Raw genomic sequence first — 19,042 nt, forward strand, 5'->3', positions numbered from 1 at the left:
AATATTTTATTACAATTATATAATTAATATTTATATCATTAATATTATTAAAATATTAGCATCTTTTAGGTGCTTTTTCCGTAACAAACACGACACTGTGCCTTTACATATATTACCTCAATTACCTTTACATACATTACCTCATTAACTCAATTGACAGTTGTAGCCAGAGGCAGTGGCACACAGGGTGTTAACTCGTACTCTGGACTCAGAGGCAGGAAAAGCTAATTCTACAAGTTCGAGGCCAGCCAGGTTTATGTAGCAAGATCCTCAGAAAACAAAAAACAAAGAATTGTCATGAGAAGAAGGTTCTTGTGGCCTAGGATGACTTCAAACTCCCTATAGAGCTGAGGATGCCTTTGAACTCCTGGTCCTCTTGCTTTCTCCTCCCGAGTTCTGGGATTATAGGCACGCATCACCTCACACAGCTATTTTGCTTTGTTTTTAAGTACATATCATCCTATTACTGCTCAGTCCCATTTTCTCCAGCTGGTGGCAGGGATTTGTAATCCTAGCATTTGGAAGACAGAGGCAGGAGGAAATGAAGGGAGTTAAAGATTGTTCTTGGCTACATGGAGGGGGTCAAGGCTTGGACTGTGTGCAACCCTGACTCAAAAAGCAAACAAACAAAACTGTGTCTTAAGTGGAAGTTTCTGGATATGTCATGTGATGTAGACTCACATGGTGTTTTGCTAAGACAGACTCATGTGGTGTTTGTTTTGCTGAGGCAAGATCTATGGGAAGACACAAGATGTTTGGAGAGAGTATAAATAGGACTGAATAGACAGTGGCAACATGCTTGCTTAGCTAGCCTTGAAAAGCTTTGTTGGTCTCCAGTCTTCATCTTCGTCTTCCCTGAACCTTCACTTCATTGAGAGAGGCACTGCAGAGAACTTCTCCTGATATCTTGGCTGGTCTTGGTCACTCTCCCTGACTTGTGCCAATTAGGTGGAGGCCTGGCTGTTTCTGCTGGACCGTGCCCCTGCTGATTCCTGTTTGGCATCCTGACACTACTGAACTGGACGGCTGGTATCCTGACAAACAGAGATTGAAATCACCCCAAGGAACTTCTTCTAAACAGGTTGATTTTATTTCTGAAGGATAGCAAAGCTTACCCTTCTCGAATCCCCATATTTCAGACGGGTTTTGAACTCCTCGAAATTTTCCTGCCTCAGCCTTCAACTGTTAGGATTATAGGTTTGAGATACCATTAACTAGCAAATAGTAGATATGTGCTTAATAAATACTAATTGAGAAGCAGAAACTCTAATAATGTGATCGATAGCTATATTCAGTGTTGGATGTCTCATTTAAGTGTCTGTTAAACATATTGTTTATACAGAAATCGTATTTCTTCTTCTAGTGAGTTTCATTACATATTTAGGTTAGGAACAAATTTTAAGTGTGACAAGTCATGACTGCAGGCAGAGGAGACAGAACATGTCTTAGCAACATGGCAGAAGTGATGGAGGCTCTCAGAAACTTGCAGGCAGCTAATTCATTGACAGAGTCACAGATCATGTGGATGCCTTGTTAGCTGTCTTCTTGGTATTTACACTGAAGGGAGCTTCAGATTAGGAGGGTGGAAATGAGCCTTGAGGGTTGGGGTCTACTTTAAGAGAGGTTGATCAGTTGCTCACAATCTTGACTAGGCAGATCAATGGTTCTTGACCTTCCTAATGCTATGACCTTTTAATAGTTTGTCGTGTTATGGTGACCCCTCCAACCATAAAAATATTTTCATTGCTACTTCATAGCTGTAGTTGCTACTGTTATGAATCATATTGTAACTCTCTGTGTTTTCTGATGGTCTTAGGTCTAATGTGAAAGGGTCATTAAACCTCCAAGGTGGGTTGTGACCCACAGGTTGAGAACCAGTAGTATAGAGTACCCTCTCCTCCCCCCATATAACTTGCTACCACAGATTCCAGTTTAGAATCATAGGGATTTCGGCGAACCTCCCCAACTCATGGTTTGCATGAGGGGCTAAATTTTTGGTTCATTTGTTTCAGTTTCCAAGGCTTAACAAATACACATATAAGAGGCCCAATTAAAAATGAACTAATTTTTTAAAAAAAATAATATAACTAAGTCATAAATGTAGAGTGCCCCCAAATATTCATTTTTTAAAAATTTAAATCTGAAATTAACAGAGATCTATCACATAGATTCTCTGTAAGGTGCCATAGCAAAATACATGTCTGAGCTTGACCACTGTAGAGGCAGGAAAGTCCCAGTATAGAAGTGAAGACACAGCCAAGGATTACCCACGTATTACCTTTCTCAGGATCTGTTGTTTGTCATTCATGTGTTGTTAAAAGGCCCATAAGCTTGAACTTGCCCTCGTCTTTAAATTCATAATCCTTTACCATTTTATTTCTCCATTTTCCTTCTCAGTCATGGATGATTCATCTTTTAAGCTTTGTTCTCTATCACACTTTCACATTTTGATTCTTATGATATGTCTAGGCTTGGATCCTACCCCAGTGAAGAAAATCTAACTGGGACTGGGCATCTTTGTCTGCCTGAGTGGACCTCCTCTTCCGTCCAGCTTTCCCTGTCTGCCTGAGCGGACTTCCTCTTCCGTCCAGCTTTCCCTGTCTGCCTGAGCGTACTTCCTCTTCCTTCCAGCTTTCCCTGTCTTCCTGAGCGTACTTCCTCTTCCTTCCAGCTTTCCCTGTCTGCCTGAGCGTACTTCCTCTTCCTTCCAGCTTTCCCTGTCTGCCTGAGCGGACCTCCTCTTCCTTCCAGCTTTCCCTGTCTGCCTGAGCGGACTTCCTCTTCCTTCCAGCTTTCCCTGTCTGCCTGAGCGGACTTCCTCTTCCTTCCAGCTTTCCCTGTCTGCCTGAGCAGACCTCCTCTTCCTTCCAGCTTTCCCTGTCTGCCTGAGCAGACCTCCTCTTCCTTCCAGCTTTCCCAGCAACCCCTAGTTGGTGTTGGTGAATGATAAACTGTTTGCCTCAAGTCTTCAAAGAAGCAGCTAGCTTTCTATATTTGCTTTGTTTTGAGTTGTGATTTGAATATGAAACGTTTGCCGCAGGCTCTTGTGTCTGAATGCTTGGCATCCAGCTGGTGAGCTGTCTGGGAAAGTGGTGTATCTTTTCGGACTCCTAACCTCACTGGGCCACTGGGCCTGGGGGTGGCCTTGAGATGTTGAAGCTGAATCCTACTTCCTATTGACTTTCTGCTTTCTGATTACAGATGCAGGGTGACCATCCATCCCGTTCCTCTAGCCTTGCCTCCCCAGTCCGTGATAGACTGTATCCTTTGGAACTGTGAGCCCAGACAGACATTTTCTTCCTTTAGGTTGCTTTTGCGAACTATGTGGTCACAGCTGCAAGAACAGTTAACTACTTAGATCAGAGCATAAAGAGTCCTGCCAGTAAATATGCAGTGCAGTTGATGACTAAGGCATTGATTTTAGCGGCTCCCTTCCCACTGACCTCCATAGTGTACTAAGCACTGATGTAACATCTCCAAACACACCAGTAAACCAGTTCAAATTCATGACCACAGAGTGTGAGCTGCACACCCAGATTACCATGAGGTTAGCATCGGGTAGATACTTGAAATGAAAAAAAATAACAAAGTTTCAAATTGCTATCTTTAAAAATCAGGATTTCTTTTTTTAACCCCCTTAACAATGGGGATTAATTGTAAATACTGAAAAGGTAAAAGCCTTTTAAATGAAGGTTACCCTTGGCTTGATTTATTCTTGATTATTGTGTATAACAGTTCCTGCCTTCTTCACGTGTCATAATTCAGTTGCTTTTAGCTGAACTCAAGGCAATTCGGAGTTCAGAAGAATGTCATTTTGCTGTGCCTGTCAGACAAGCAAGTTGTTCATGTAGAAACAGTTAGAACGCAGGGGGTATGGATGGGAGGAGAAAGAGGGATGCTTGAAATTGCAGTCACTTTACAAATCCTGGAGTTAACCATTCCGTGAATGCAGAATTCTTTTTTTTTTTTTTTTTTTTTTTTTTTTTTTTTTTTCATTTTTGGTTTTTCGAGACAGGGTTTCTCTGTATAGCCCTGGCTGTCCTGGAACTCACTCTGTAGCCCAGGCTGGCCTCGAACTCAGAAATCCGCCTGTCTCTGCCTCCCAAGTGCTGGGATGAAAGGCGTGCACCACCACCATGAGGCCAAATGCAGAATTCTTGAGAAGCAGTTTTGAAGGTGTCTCGTGGAACTGTGAAACCGTAGACCTGACAGCTGGCCCTTCTGAGTTGACAGTTTATCAGGGAGTGCCCAGCATAGTGAACTTCTCCTGAGGGCAGTGGTTCTCAACCTGTGGGCTGTGACCCCTTTGGTGGGGAGGTCAAACAGCCCTTTCACCGGGGTTATCTAAGACCATTCGGCATATTTACATTAGATTCATAACAGTAGTAAAATTACAGTTATGAAGTAGCAACAAAAATTGTTTTATGATTGGGGGTGTGTGTGACAGGAGTCATTCCCCCGAGACACGGTTTTCACTGGAGAGCAAAGTACCCCAATGAACCTCCCTCACCTCTCCTCTCATGGTATGTCAATCTAAATATGGTCCCTTCATGTTTGACAAAAGGTCAGAAGCCGGAAGACTCTCATCTTCCTCTTCCCCTTTCTGTCTAAAGCAGACCATGAGATATCCTGTGACAGTAAAGGGTATCCTTGAAAGAAGGACCTCATGCAGCCCAAGCTGGCCTCAGAGTAGCTATGGACCCCAGAAAAACCTTGAACTCCCCATCTTCCTGCCTCTACCCCCTGAGAGCTGCCTCCACCCCCTGAGAGCTGGGATTTCAGATGCATACCATAATACCCAGTTCATGCAGTGTTGAATTCAAATCTCGGGCTTTGTGCATGCTATGCTAGCACTCTGCCAACTGATCTACATCCCTGTTCTGTTGCAGGAATTAAGAACCCCAATAAGCTCGTACAAGAAGCACATAGCCCAGTTATTATATTTATGAGCTATATGCCTAGGTTAGGCAGATCTATCACTCTACTAACGTATTCCCCAGCTATGAGACCCTTTGCTACTTACAGTTTCTCCTGGCCACAATGGTTCTGCTCCATCCTCACTTCCTTTCTCCTCCTCTGTCCTCTCTCCTCCCCCTTCTCCTCCTCCTACCTGTCCCCACTCTCAAAGACCTCCGACCCATCTTTTCCTTCCCCTACCCAATCACAGGCTCTAGCCTTTACTTGACCAGTTAAAATGGGCAGAAGGTTCACATGAGGTCACCTGAGTACATGATCGACTGCTTGTGTGTGTGGGGGGGAGGTTGTAGGGGGGGTCGGCCCCTCTTGAGGAAGCAGAATTAACATGAAAATACAAACGGCATCAGGGCAACCCACAACACTGTTCCATTCCAGAAGACACAGGAGAATGCACACATACAGGCTAAGCTAAGATCCCTCTTAATTTATTGCTATCGCCTCCTCTCCATCCTTTGTCCGGTCATATTTCTCTCCTGTATCTGTCTTTGTCTCCATCACCTACGTATAGAACTATGTGCTGACCTCCTCCTTTGGGTCTTTGTTTCCTTATAAGAGCTCATGTGCTCCAGAAAAACCTCTATCAAATAAATGCTTGCTTTGCTGCTGTTAACCTGTCTTTTGCTATAAGGTGCCTTACCCAAGAACCTGACGCATGTGCAAAGGAAAATATCTAGAGACCAGAGTCCATGATTGCTCTGTTGTCACAGGAGGCCAGAACTTCCCCTCTAAGTGTGTCACAGGATCCCTGAAAGAAACAGCAACTGAGCATGAGAGGGATGAGCCAATGGGGCTGATCGAGAGGCCTGCAGAGACTTCTGGTGAGCAAGACCTTGAACAGGGAGGTTGCTGAAGTGATGTGGGGGAGTTCTGCGAAATGCAGGCTCTGTGGTTGCCCTAGCTTAGAGGCCTTTGTACACAAACAGGAAGCCAGTGAGCCCTCCTATATCCCCAAAGAACTCCAGCCATTGGTGCTGGAGATGGCAGGAGGGTCTCTAGTGCCATACAAAATGCGCAACTATGTGTGCATGTATCCAAAATGGCTGTCCATTGGGTGGGTCTTTGCAAACCAATCTTGATCTTTGAAAAGAGCTTTGGGATATGATTATGAAATGAGGTTATAGGTCTAGATCTACTGGGAAGGATTTCTATTTATTTCATGCAAATGTACATTTTTCCATTATAGAAGATAAATATATGTGTTACTGATATCAAATAAGTCTTGTAAGAAAATGGTTTGATGAGAGCTCACATATCACTTTACAACAAAAAGCCAAAAGAGACATCGTACTGTAATTTATGCTTCACATAGCACTGTCATTTTTACAGGGACGTGGGACAAATAGCCTTCACTCTGTAATTGAGTCTGGTCTGACACTCACTGCTTCCTGTGTCAATCTCACAGGTGCTGGGATTACAGGTATGACCCAGCCTTGTTTGTATAACATCCAACACATTATATATCATCTTTTTCTGTCATTTAATGAAGTCCTACACTATAAAGTCATTTGTATACTAAAATGTAGAGATGTTCCTATATGTTCCACAATGTTTACAATTGAGTGGTAGCTTATGTTGGGGCCAAATTCTAAAGTCAACAAGCAAATCAGAAATTAAAAATCATAAACCATAAAAAAACCTTTTAAAAGCTTTATTTTTCTTTTCTCTCTTTCTTTCTGTCTTAGTTAGGGTTTTACTGAGGGTATATGTCTTGTTAGGGTTTTTACTGCTGTGAAGAGACACCATGACCAAGGCAACTCTGATAAGGACAACATTTAATTGGGGCTGGCTTACAGGTTCAGAAGCTCAGTCCATTATCATCAAGGTGGGAACATGGCAGCATCCAGGCAGGCATAGTACAGGAGGAGCTGAGAGTTCTACATCTTCATCTGAAGGCTGCTAGCAGAATACTGACTTCCAGGCAGCTGGGATGAGGGTATTAAAGCCCACACCCACGGTGACACACCTACTCCAACAAGGCCACACCTACTCCAACAGGGCCACAGCTTCTAATAGTGCCACTCCCTGGGGTGAGCATATCCAAACCATCACACCATCTATCTTTCTTTCCTTTTCTTTATTGTTTTTTTCTAGACTGGGTCTCTATAGTCCTGGCTGTCCTAGAACTTACTCTGTAGACCAGGTTGGCCTCAAACTCGGAGATCTGCCTGCCTCTGCCTCCTGAGCACAGGGATTAAAGATGTGCACCACCACTGCCACGCTAAAAGTTTTAAAATCAATTCTAAAAGTAGTATGTTCAACTTTTCAAAATGTGTGTGTGTGTGTGTGTGTACTGTGCATGTGTGCACTGTGTGTGCACTGTGTGCATTTGTGTATGCTCTTTGGGTGTGCTTGCCCATGTCGGTGCATATGGAGGCCGGAGGTTGATGGGCCATCTTCCTCAACTTCTCTCTTTTATTTTGTCAGTCTCTCATTGAGCCCAGCTGGTCACTGAGCCCCTGGGATCTCCCTTTTATAGAAGGCTTTGTTCAGATTAAAGTCAAGGTGTGTATAGAAAAGGGCTGATGTTTGGTTGTTTACATCATCCCATTTGACATAGATAGCAGCTCTCAAAAACAGTTCCCAAGTCCCTGTTGGGGTTGGAGCAGGTAGATGATTTTTATGAAATTTCTGCTTTTTGATAAGGCTTATCCATTGAATTATAATACTGATGTTCTGAACTCAATGCTGTAAATATTCCTAGATTTCCTTTTGCCATGATTAGAAATATAGAATAGCCATATTTCATCTCATGGGGATTACTCTCCAAAGTTGACGCAGAATGCACAGAGTTTACCTGCAGTCTCATGGTATTTGGGTGCATCCTGAAATGGAGACTTTGAAATGGAGACTCCCTTCTTCCCTTCTTTGTCCTTCTGCCCTATGATACCTTCTGCTATGAGATAACAGAGTAAATATCTCCTCCCCAGATATTAGCCACTTAATCTTGCTTCCTTTCCTCTAGAACTGTGAGCTGAAACATTTGTACTATTGTAAATTATCTAGTCTCGGATAATCTGTAACTGGAGCACAGAGCAGATTCAGTAAAGAGAATGAAAATGGAGGTTCTTAAGCTGATAAAGTTGATTTGCCACATTTTCTGTTAAATTGGTCTATATAGATAGTTAAATCATACTAGTTTCTTCCTAAAGTTCATTTTACATCTGTGGGATATATTGGTGTGTGTGTGTGTGTGTGTGTACAGGAATATCTGAATGTGCCAAGGCATCTAGGATAAGCCATTGTTGATGCTTGAGGAGAGAGAGAGAGAGAGAGAGTACTGTGTGTGCCCTGAAGGAGTAGATCCTGCCAAAGGCACTCTACAAGAAAACAGAGGAACCTCTCACAAATGTTCAACCTGAGGAGGGACCTGGCACTTGAAATGTGGTCAGGAATAACTTAGGGACAGTACTGAATTTTGCACTCCAGCCCAGCCTTGGTAGGACTCTTTTCTGAGACCTTTGGAAAACTCTGAAGACAGTGTGATCCTCAAATGGAGGTCACCACAGGACAGGAGCTGTGACTCTCCAGAGGCAAAGCACCTGACCTAAGCAGATATGTTGACAGATCAGAATTGTGTGTGACAAGCGAGTCCTGTGTGGAGACTCTGGGAAATGGTGAGCTCACAAAGCATAGAAAATTGAGTTAGTACTGCTAATGGGACCACATCTGCACCCACAGGATGGTGACGCCAAGAGAAAATTCTGTTTCCACTTCTATTATTACACATGGAATGATAATTATTTATTGATACATCTGTTCCCCTGCTGTGTTCTAAGACCCTGAAGGCCAGGAGACCACATTTTATTCATCTTTGCTTTCTAGAAGCTAACCCTTTGCCTCTGGCAGATAGTAGATGTTCATTAAATGTGTGTTTGTTCTATTGAGGATTACAAGAATAACCGTGTGAAATGTAAAGTTCCTTGCTCAGGTTTGGGTGAGTTTTTAACCATCGTAGCATCTTTTCACCCAGGCTAATGTTATGGATGCAAGTAAGATTGGTGACTGAGCTCTTCCTGACTGTAGCGTCCAAATTAGAATTTTAGAAGGAATTCCAAATATCCCATTAGATTAGAGCGGTCACTTAACAAAACAAAACAAAACAACAACAACAACAAAAAACTATAGCAAGGTTGTATAAAGGAGAAAGACAAAATCTAGCTCTGAAAAGCTCCCAGCAAGTGTAGCACAATATAAGCCTTGGTTTCTAAATGCACTGAGTTCTCTAGACAGTAACCTAGTAATCTGCTTTGCTGTGGGGAAAGGACCAGTGAGGGGCCTGGAGAGGAGGTGGCTGGGTTGGGAAAATAGAACCAGTGTGAGAGACTGAAGGGAGGTTAGCAATGGCCGGGCTCAGCCACTTACCACTGCTCTGCCACATTCCTCAGAACAAACAGCTATTAAAATCCAAGCACACAAAGCCCGTGGCTGGCTTAGTAATGACAATCGCTGTCAGCACACTATAATTAACATGGGGTGGTATAATTTATAAGGAATGCACTATGCAGTTGAATGCCAACACGGGTGTGTGGGGGGGGGGCGGTGGGGGGAGTCGGGGTGGGTGGAGAGGTATCTGCTGCTAGCCTGCAGAATCAAAAGTAGCCTTCCCTTTAGATGTAAGCAGCTTTCCTCCAAATGCTCTTTAATTAATTCCACCACCCCCCCAAAAGCCTTTTTGCACACTGAATTCTGTGCAAGGCAGGAGTGAGCTGAGCCTTCCAGGTGACCCTTCACCTCCCCTCCCCCTCGCGTGTTAATCAAGAAGGGACGTCTCAGCAGATTGTCTTCACCGTACATAATTAAGCAATTCTGAATGTTCAGTGAAACTCCAATGGGATGGCACAGAGCCTGGTAATGTGACAGTTAATGGGATGAGACCGGTACTTACTCTGCCTCTGTAATAAGCAAAGGCTTTTTAGCTTTCCAGCCGAGGGCAGGGAGAGAGGAAGCAGTCACAAAGGATGACAATGACGACAGGAGCTTGTTGGGCACTCCTCTCTGCCGTCCATGATTGGAATACACGCGCTAACGGGAAGAGATGACCTCCTTAATGGTCCTTATTCAGTGGCTTTTGCTTCTGTGGAGCCCATGTTGGTCTGAGAACAGCCCCCCAAAATAGCTGTAATTGGAAGGCTTCCTCAAACCTCTCCTCCTCCTTCTGTCTCCTGCAGACCTCTCACTTCCCTGAGAATGAGGGAGGCTTAAAACCAAGAGTATTATTTTGCTCTTGGAGGTGAGGGATGGGGGTTGGGGAGTGGTGGTGGAGGGGATGGTCATAAAAGACCATTTGCTAGGTCTGTGGCTTTCCTACCACACACATCCACATCTTGTCACTCTTCTTAAAGAAGAAGAGCAAGGGGTGGGGTGGGTGGGGGAGCTTACACAGGAAGCAAAGAAATGACAGCCATCCACGTGGACAGTTATTTTTAGCCACAAAACCTTGCATTGCAAATTAAACACTGTCGTTGGCTTTGTCCACAGAAGAGCTTCGTGGAAAAACCCTCTGTGCTGCCTAAGCAGTGGGAATAGCAGGCGTAAAGTGGTCCTCAAATAAATGATCCTGCAGAGGAGAAAGCCATCAGACATTCATCTGAGACACAACCTGGTATCTACACTCTGTGCTGTGAGACATAACATGGGAGTGGAGACACAGGGAACAGCACTCCCTGGGGATCCAGAAGCCAGTCCTAGAGGTGGCTCAGAATTCATTAGAACAGTGGTACTCATCTGTCTTAATGCCGTGACCCTTTAACACAGTTCCTCATGATGTCGCGGCCACAACCATAAAATCATTTTCTCTTCTGTTTCATAACTGTAAATTTGCTACTGGTATGGATCATAATGTAAATATCGGTGTTTTCTGAGGGTCTTAGGTGACCCCTCTTAAAGAGTCATGCCTCTCCACCCCCCAAAGAGGTGGTCATCCACAGGTTGAGAATGGCTGTTTTAGAATGTAACTGTCTTCTAAGAGATGCTGCAGAGGAGGACCTCTTAGATTTAGGTTTCCGGGAGGAAGGGTTGGGGCAGTGGACCAATAGACTTACCATTACAGAAAGGCTGAGGTTTGGAGTTTGGTTTTTATATTCTGGGCTCTGCTGCTGGCTTCCTTGAGTCAATCCCGTTATTTCTTGAGGAAGAAACTGGAGAAATTTTTCAGTTGTCTTGAGGCTTTCAGATGCAGGGCTGTCATGAGCAGCTTGGTCAGCATCCCAAATTCTATTTCTTGGGGGGGATTATGTTCTTAGATTAGAGACAGCATCTGGCTCCTGAGTGTGTTTGCTCTAGATTCCGCTGGGAATGCAGATGTTTTGCTTGGGAAATAGGCTGAAAATAGGGTGGGACCCTCTGTTTTTTGAAAGGCAGGGCTTGGAGAACTGGAAGCTTTCACTTCCTCCCCATAAGGATGAACATAAGTCCCTTTCATTTACATCCATCATATTTTATCTCAGATTCAGAAGCCTTTTAATTTCAGCTGAAATCTCAACATATGTTATCTTGCTCCAAAACAGCAAACGGTGGCTTAAAATATATTCATGCATTGCAAGTGCTTACTATCGAAACAACATATACTTGCATGTGTGTGTGTGTGTGTGTGTGTGTGTGTGTGTGTGTGAGAGAGAGAGAGAGAGAGAGAGAGAGAGAGAGAGAGAGATGCTTGCCCATGCAGTGTATTACCCCCAACCCCCAACTCATATGGTGCTTATTTCAGCAATTGCATAGAGGGGTTTCTTCTTTCTGTTGGTTTAAAGCATGAAAGCACAAAGCAAAGGTAAAGAGAATCCAAGAGCATTTTCTAATTCTCTAAAGGTTAATTGTTCTATTTATAGACTCAACTGTAAAGGAAAAGCCCTCGGCATGACCCTTCAGGGTCACTGTAGTAATAGCAACCTCCATGGAGCCCTGACCAGTCATGAATTACTGTCTGTGATAGTGAGGATGCTGACGGTTCAATCACAGCGCGGTTTCAATAGCGAACTCCATATATTTAAAGTGCTGATACTGTTTTCCCTCTAAATGACAGCCCTGACAGATGGGCCGAAAGCACTGCAGACGTTTGAACAAGGAAAGAGAGAGGGAGCCTGCTGGAAGCTGGGCTTCATGCAGCCAGCCGAGAATGATGAATAGAGTGTGATTGTGTCTGACAGGTAGTAATATAACTATTCATTCACCGCGGAACACCTGGAGCACACTATATTAAATGGTACAAGATGGAGCGATTCTGTGACAAGAATAGGAAGTGTGAAGCCCAGGCAGAGTTTAGGTACAGCAATAGAAAGGGTCAGGGGTCAAGCAATATAAACTGCCTGGGAGAAGGCTATAATTAAATGATTTGCTTACTAAAGTGTTTCTAATGTTTTGCTAACATGTTGCCAGGATCATTACTTCAGCATGTCTGAACGCTTAAAAAAATAATAAAACCTGCCTCCCCTCCCTCCTTTCTCTCTCTTTCTCCTTGGCAACACAGGTTATTTCTTTTCTCGTCTGGAATCATTCTTTCTTTCTGCCTATGCTTGGACTCCAAATAATAGTCCCAGGGAAGACAAGGGAAAGGTTGAGTGACCAGAGGGCCGTCTCACTGATGGGAGAATGGCTCCCCGTTCCAGTGGAGGACATGGAATGAAGGCAGGTTATCCCTGAGTTACAACCCTGGTGGCTTCCCTAAGGTGTGGGGCGGGAGGAGGATGGCCGGAGGAACAGTGGGCTTCGGAGAGGGCCGCGTCTTCTAATATTTCCCTTTGGCCGCCAGGGTCAGTCAAGGCTGAGATGCTCTGAGCAGTGAATTGTCTGGAAAGCCTTGGGCAGGGATGGGGGCGGGCGGGATGGTAAGGAATACTGGACTGCCTCAGAGCACCTCTTCTCCAAGGTGTCAATGCTTGCATAGCTAAAAGCTCCTAGACCCTTTTGGGTTCATTTTAAATTACTTTGCCTGACCTGTCCCACTCTGAAAACTTCATTTCTAGAAAGTGCCAGATTAGCACACAGCACAGCCGAACTGACACTTTCAGGTTCGGCTCTTTAGATTCTCTATGTGTGAATGCACTGTAGAGCACACATGGATTACAGAAGGGAAGAGTACCAAGTTCCATGTGTGTGAGGAAATATACAGGTACACACTCGCCAGTCAGAGGCCCCCTACCCAGGAGATTGTTATGGGGCCCAGTTTCATCCTAAGATCTTTGGGTAGGAACACACTCAGCAGTAACTTTTCCATGGGTGCATGTTCAGCAACTGTCAGGTTAAATTAGTTTTGCTTGTCACTTTTTTTTTTTTTTTTTAAATTCACAGGACTCTGTGACAGCCAAGGAAGGTTACAGGGCTTCTATCACCGTGCTGTTGGTGGGGGTCTCCTGGGACTGGGAGCCTGGTCACTTTTGTCTTTTTGAATCCCATCCTCCCCCTCTTGTCTTTGAGGCCGATTTGCTTGCTAGGAAGAAGCTCTGACAGCAAGCTCACTGCTCGGCGAACCCGACTGCCACAATTTCAAATTTGCCCGGCTCATGAAAAATACATTGGAAATAGGTGCCTTCTCTCTTTTCAGCCCGCTGCTAAGTTGAGACTGTTAATACTCACAAAGGACTTTGCGCATGCGCTCTGATGAGCTATGGAAGACAAACTCCAGATAAAGCTCCCCCCACCCGACCCGTACCTCCTGAGTCTAATTCCTCAGCTCCTGAACCCTTGTTCTCAGACTCCTTCCTCAATTGGTATTAACCAGCTGTTTTAAGTACTGTGGGTTACTGAGTCATGGACATACCTATGTCTTAGCCAGCACTTACAGATAAGTATATATATTAATCTAATGAAGGAATATTTCACAGCTGATAGCTCAGTTCTTACCTCAAAAGAATGGGTTTTGAGAATTGGGCAACGCGCAACATCTTATTTGGCAAGTGTTTTATTATACCTGAAATGAAAGTTTATCAGAAAAATCTTGTAGCTTTTCAACCTCAGTTAGGATCTCTGTTACACGTTAGCGTTCCCGTGGACATCCGGTGCACCAGATTTTTACAAGCACACAACCAAACATTTCTCATCCCTGTCTACCTTCTTTAAAAGTAAACCCTATTGACTGAATTGGGCACAGTCACTGTGTAGCCTTTTATCTGAAGTATATTCTTTTTTTTTCCCTCAAGTTGAGAGCCTGCATGTTGTTAGTGCAGCCAAGAAGGGGAAAGGGGCTGTTTTGCAAAATAAGCAAATTGGATTATTCAGTGTGTAAATAGGCACCCGCTCTCTCTTCCCATGTAAATCAGGAAAAGCAATTTGCTTATGTAAGGGGGAAAAAAAAAACCCTGCACTGCTGTTCACAACTCTCCTATCTTGGCTGGCAATGGGAGTTCATTATAGGCGAGAAAAAGGAATTTGCTAGCATCCATATGGCTGGAGACAGTAATTAACTAATTTGCTTCCATTTTCTACAGCTTAAACAAGGTACTATGAAAACTATTCTGTTGAGTAATTTGAAATCTCGTGTTGTATTCATATTAAGAGAAGGATATGAACAACTACGTTCTAGATTCTTCAGTGTCCATTAAAAAGGAGACTATGGACAAGTTTGACCAATAATTCATGATTTGTGTTTTGAGAGAGTCCGACAGTGCATCACAAGGACAAATTGAGCTTTGGTTTCCTTGAGGGAATAGCAGGTCAAGGTTACCGTGGTTAAATGGGGCTTCATTTGAAATAGGGCACTGCATGGCTTCCTTCATCTGTGCACTGAAGAAAATTGCTAATTTTTAAGAACTGGTTTCGTCTCCTGAGAGTAAACCAGAAATGTGGTTAAAATTAATATAAGCAATTTAGCAGTCTTGGGCTTGCACTGATTAGGGCTCCTTTAATCATCGCTAAGAGCGTGGAATTACAAAACAGTAGAGTTGAAAAGAGCCTTCTTAGCAGTCAGTCATTCCTTGTCCTGCTTGCCTATTCTAGACACGAGCAAGCTCACAGTTCCGCATTACTGTGCTGCATAGTGGCTGGTTAGAGCCAGAACCCACATTTGCTTCAGCTTAAATTAGGGCCTGTTTCACTTGCTGTGGCAGGAAAGAGGCGAGGTGTGAAAGCTGACTTCAGAGGTGTCACACAGGTCTGCAAGAGACCCCACGGCCTGAGGTTAAAATGGTAGCAAGTTTGTTTAAAACGTATAATGAGCATATGTAGAGATGATTTGTACATCTTCTTACCTATTATTTTCTTTTTTAAAAATGAGATCAAAGGTAGGCAATTTTTTTTTCTTTTTAGTCATTTTTTTTTCTTTTTATTCTTGTCTTTTATCAGTGAGGCAGGATGCAAGGCCCGAATAGTTGAGCAAAGGAAATGGAAAAAAAAAAAAGAAAGAAAGAAAAGCATTGGAAAGCTCTGTCTGTGAGTTGCAGTCTCTAACTAGGGGTTAAAGACAAGGCAGACAAAAAGAAGAGAGAGAATAAGAAGGAAGGAAAGATGGAGGAAGCCCATGGGAGTGCGGGGGGGGGGGGAGAGGGGGAGGGGAGAGGGTGTCAGGAAGGAGGAGGTAACAGAGAAAACCTTGGGTTCAGGGGCAGATGCTCATGTTTGATGTTCTGAGCAGTATTTGACCAAAGATTATGATTTTGTCACATAAGAATTGGTGACACTTACGGTGCTCCTTAAACCAGCTGGGACAGCATGCTCTAAAGCAAACCCCAGAGTCCCCAGGCAGAATGAAGTCAGGTTCATAAAAACAAACCAAGCATACAACCAGTAAAATGGCAAAATCACATCTTCCCATAGTTTTAATTTATGGGGGCAAATTACAGGGGATCAACTGAAGAAAAAGCAGATTTAATGAGGCATTTTGCTTAACGTTGTATTTGAAAGTGCAAACGGCAGGCTTGTAATGGGAGAGCGAAGCGGAAACACAGGGAGAGGGTGCTGTGCTAGAGCCTGTGGGTAAATATTAGGCTCGAAGATGAAAAGCCGCATTTTGGAAGTGTTATTGATTGGAATTTTCTCGGCAAGCACCATTTTAGGACACATCTACAGGATTTATTCCATACAATAGAGGCTTGCAATCACCTGGCAGGATCTACGTCGCTTGGCCATCAGACTTCAATTAGGTAATGGCCATGGCAAGGGGTGAAGAGCTGGAGAGTCATTCATCTTCCTCTGTATGTGACATGGCGTGGTGGGTGTTTCCGAAGCTCTGTGCACATTGAATTAGGTCATTGCTGAGTCTGTTGGCCTTTGGGAGGTGTGTGCATTTTCATGTGACAGCATCGCCCTCCCTCTCCCTCTCCTTCCTCTTAAACAGCATCTATTGTTCCAGATCCCATATTGTACTGGGATCTGAATTTATGTCTGTGGATTATAAGCAAGGAACACTGCCACAGTCCATAATCAGCTCATTAGCATTCTGCTCATGTGAACCAGTGTGAGTACAGTTTTCAATGGCCTAATGTGACAGGTAATCATAAATTAGTATTTGCTTTAGAACAACAGCAGAGTACAAAGCCTGCATGCTGAAGGAGAAGGGGTCTGTAAGTGGTACAGTTCTGTAATGAAGTGGGAACTCATTAAACAGATGCCGCCGTCCTCCTTTACCACCACGCCGCAGAAGCCGCAGACAGACCAAATGGAAATGTTTCCACAGAACACTGCAGTCAGCCAGGACAAGTTCAGGTTCATTAGCTGTGGCACAATCTACAGGAATTAGTCAGAGTAATAATTAAATAGTTGCTTGCTAATTTATCATTTTACATTTGCTACTCCATTTGCATAATGTGTATCCCCCACCCCATCCCTGGTTACATTAAAATGCTATCATCTATGTGTGAGAAATAAAAATGATGGCTTGTTTTTTCGTTTTTTGGTTTTTTTTTCCTTCTCAAAGACTTATCAGAAGTGACCTGTCTTGGGCAGTTGCTTGGTGATAGTCTTGTTTGCCGCAAATGTTTTCACTGGGAGCTGAATCCCTATTATAATATATTGGCATTGTGTCATTTTAACACACAATAATTAAGAGGCCATCCTGGGAGGAGCTAACAGCCCAGCCTTGTCCTTAACCAAGTAGGTGGGGCACTGGGTAAAACAGAAACTCAGCAGCCAATATTGCTAATTTAGCCTGCTGCTTGAATGAGCTTTGCATGCAACTCTGCAATTTTTAGTGTCTAAAAATAACAGAGCCAGAGATATATGTAATGCCCTACAGAGGTCAGGAGTGGCTTCTCTGGGGATGCCCTGGGGTCCTAGTACTTGATCTGCCTTTCTCAAGGGACAAAGTCATACCAGTTCCTTTTTCTTTTCTGCAGGGAAGCAGTTCATGGAGACAAATGGATGGAACTAGGAAATACTATCCTGAGTGAGGTAACCCAATCACAAAAGGACACACATGGTATGCACTCACTGATCAGTGGATATTAGCCCAGAAGATCGGAATACCCAAGATACAATTCACAAACCACATGAAGTTCAAGACCAAGGAAGACCACACTGTGGATACTTTGGTCCTTCTTAGAAGGAGGATCAAAATACCCATGGGAGGAGATACAGAGACAAAGATTGGAACAGAAACTGAAGGAAAGACCATCCAGAGACTGTCCCACCCGGGGATCCATCCCATAATACAGTTCCCAAACCCAGACACTATTGTAGATGCCAAAACGTGCTTGCTGACAGAAGCCTGATATAGCTGCCTCCTGAGAGGCTCTACCAGTGCCTCACAAATACAGAGGTGGATGCTCACAGCCAACCATTGGGCTGAGCACATGATCCCCAATGGAGGAGCCAGAGAAAGGAGCTGATGGAGTTTGCAGCCCCATAGGAGGAACAAGAGCTCCCAGAGACTAAACCACCAATCAAAGAGTACACATAGTGGGACTAATGGCTCCAGCTGTGTATGTAGCAGAGGATGGCTTTGTGGGACATCAATGAGAGGAGAGGCCCTTGGTCTTGTGAAGGCTCTATGCTCCAGTGTAGGAGAATGCCAGGACAGGGAAGCGGGAGTGGGTGGGTTAATGAGCAGGGGGAGGAGGATGAGGGAGGGGATAGAGGGGTTTTCAGAGGGGAAATGAGGAAAGGGGATAAAATTTGAAATTTAAACAAAGAAAATGTCTAATAAAATAAAAAAAAAACTTCTGGGAAACATCAAATGTTGCTTGACTTGTAGATTTAGGCTTTCGAGGAGGAATTAGAAAAAAAAATCATGAGCTATGGACTAAAATGTCCTTATAGCCAAACGGTTCAGAAAATACGAAGTGTGGATGGTTGACCGGCAGGAACGGGCAGGAAAAAGCAAATTTGAATTGAAGGGAGATACTGCTGCTCACAGGTCCCGACTCTGTTTAGCTCTGTGGTGCTAAATTATTCAGAGGAACGGAAGAGGACAAGGACAATTTTCAGGGTTTTAATTAATTATCTCTTATTGTTATTGATATGAGGTCCCTTTTGCAAAACAAGCCAAGGAGTGCTTTCTCTGTGCGCACAAGTTCTACTTTCCAAGGAGGGGAACTTGGGTCTCAGCAGTGGCCTAGACTCCCTAGAACCTTCAGATGGAGAAAGCAAGCATGGGAGTAACACCAAAAGTGAATTCTCCTTCTCTGCTCATGTGTGGTCGGAGTTAGGTCACACTCCTTTCTCTCCTCTATCACCTATCTCCCCTCTACATCCTTGTCAAGACCATTTGTGTCCCTAAGGCCGTTAGCAGGACAAACGGATGAAGTTACGCTGCAACTCTTAAGTCTTGGAGTGAACGTGCACAGCATCCACCTTCCTGCTGTGCTCTGAGAGAAAAACATTAGTGGCCAATTCAAAAGGAAGATGTGTACACTGAGAAGGGACACAAAGCACATTATGACAGAGCAAGCCAGTGGTACAAACTGCCATTCAGTGTGTTGGCATGGCCGTTAAACCTTCCTTGGGAGGTCAGAACAGGCTTCGCGCAAAGAGATGCAGAGCACACATACTGCCTCAGCTCTGTCAGAGGGTATAGGCTAGTCGGATATTAATTTTTAAAAATGTAAAATAATTCATGGTAAAGCCTGTTCACATTTCTATCTGTGCAGCAGCATTTTCTTTCCTCCTCCTCTCTCTCTCTCTCTCTCTCTCTCTCTCTCTC

The sequence above is a fragment of the Mastomys coucha genome, unplaced genomic scaffold (genome assembly GCF_008632895.1).
Source record: "Mastomys coucha isolate ucsf_1 unplaced genomic scaffold, UCSF_Mcou_1 pScaffold13, whole genome shotgun sequence".
Classification (NCBI taxonomy): domain Eukaryota; kingdom Metazoa; phylum Chordata; class Mammalia; order Rodentia; family Muridae; genus Mastomys; species Mastomys coucha.